Consider the following 1,959-nt stretch of genomic DNA (forward strand, 5'->3'; position numbering starts at 1 on the left):
GATGGCAGGCTGTTCCAGACCTTGGGGGCTCGGACAGTAAAGAAATTCTTCCTTATGTCCAGCCTGAAACGGTCTTGCAGGAGTTTATAACCATTCGACCTCATCATCCCTTGGGGCACTCTGATGAACAAACGTTTCCCCAGATACTGGTGGTCACCCCTGATAAACTTATAAATGGCCATCAAATCATCCCTGAGCCTGGACTTTTCCAGGCTAAAGAGCCCCATGGCTCTCAGCCTGTCGATGTAAGGTCTGTTTTCCTGACCTCTGTTCATGCGTGTGGCTCTTCTCTGGACTCTCTCAAGCTTTTCCACATCCTTTTTGAATTGTGGCGCCCAAAACTGGACACAGTACTCCAGCTGTGGCCTCACCAAGGCCGAGTACAAGGGGACAGTGACGTCTCAGGATTTGCGTGAGAAGCATCTATGGATGCAAGCCAGTGTTTTGGTTGCTTTACTAGCCACAGCATCGCATTGCAGGCTTATGTTCATCTTGTGGTCAATGATGACCCCCAAGTCTCTTTCGTCCATAGTGCTAGCCAGTGTAGCACCGCTGAGCCTATATGCATGGTGCAGGTTTTTCCTCCCAAGGTGGAGAACCTTTTATTTTTCAGTGTTAAACACCATCAGGTTCTCGTCCGCCCATTTGCTGAGCCTGTCCAGCCTGGATAGCCCTTTTGTTTTCTGGTGCGGATGCTTTGCCCCAAGGTTTGGTCTCATCGGTGAACTTGGCCAGTCCGCTTCTGACTCCAATGTCTACGTCATTAATGAAGGTGTTGAACAATATGGGTCCAAGGATAAAGACTTATAATCAAACTGGGGATCCAAGACTTTGACCTTAGAAGAATTTGGGGAGCCTCTTTCCACAAGCACTTACTTTCTTTTCATTGTTCTTCTCCTTTTAAATAGAACCCTGTTTCACAAAGTCATTACTGATGCAGTTATCACAGTGTTGATATGGTAGTGGGGCATTTGTAGCAGAGCCTACAGTCTATTACACAATTTCCAAACTGAACTATGGATTAGTGGATTGTGATGTGGTAGGTTTGTTTGTTTCTAGCTGCTGCCACAGTTGTCAATCTTTTCATTGCAAAGAGAGCCTGGAGGCTTGTAATAGCAGCTGGAACAGTGGACCTAGTTTAGTACCATCTTTCAGGGCTGTCATTTAAGGAGAGTAAAAAGACAACATCCTCAGGGATTGGAGCCAACAGCAGGATTAAAGCTGCAGGAAATAAATATCTAGGGATGAAGGAAATGAGGCAGCTAGGGAAAGAAGTAAGAAGCAGAACAACGCAGACACAGGGGAGCCTGTTAGAAGGAGTAAGGTTGCCTGGAGGGAAAGATCAGATTGGGAGAGGGAGAAGAAATAAAGAGCAAAGAGTGAAATTGACTCTTTCAGAAACGCTAAGCATTAGCTGGAAAAGTCACTGCTTCCCAATATTATCTGCTTCTAAGGGTTGTTGTAATGTGAACTGGAAGGGACCTGATCCACCGAGACTAACTCTTTCTCAAGATGGTTCGCTCTGTAGTAGTTGGGGAAACATCTGACAAGAAAAGATTGTTAAAATATTTCTAGAATGGAAAATGCATGTTAGTGCATTGCTTAGCTTTTTTCTCCATTAGTGAATAGAGAGCCATTAGTGATTTATCTTTGAAAACTAGGGAATGACTGGAAAGGTCCTGGAGAGGGGGTGGGCAAAATACAGCTGGCAGGCCAGATTTAGCCTGTCAGCTGATTTGGATCTGGCCCACAGGCGGGCACCCACGAATTAATAGGATTGGGCCCACTAGCAGCAACTTTCCCACCCCTTTGCAGCACATTGCGAGCGAGCCAGGCAAGCAGCACTTATTCCACCCTCCCCTCCCCCACATGCTGCCTGAGGAGGGGTTGAGCTCAACCACATCACAAAGAATGGGAGGGAGCCCCCAATGCATGCATACCCAACCCACTCACGCACCC

The 1,959-nt window shown here is 46.8% G+C and overlaps 2 protein-coding genes across 2 annotated transcripts in view; one reads left to right on the forward strand and one right to left on the reverse strand.

Moving 5' to 3' along the window:
* Positions 1 to 1,959, forward strand: part of MTMR10 (myotubularin related protein 10) — a 64,393-nt gene that overhangs the window by 53,154 nt on the left and 9,280 nt on the right. The gene's annotated exons all lie outside the window — the stretch shown is intronic.
* FAN1 (FANCD2/FANCI-associated nuclease 1) overlaps positions 1 to 1,959 on the reverse strand; it is a 57,859-nt gene that overhangs the window by 5,998 nt on the left and 49,902 nt on the right. The window lies entirely within an intron of this gene.

This window comes from Crocodylus porosus, unplaced genomic scaffold, assembly GCF_001723895.1.
Source record: "Crocodylus porosus isolate Cpor-Errol unplaced genomic scaffold, CroPor_comp1, whole genome shotgun sequence".
NCBI lineage: Eukaryota > Metazoa > Chordata > Crocodylia > Crocodylidae > Crocodylus > Crocodylus porosus.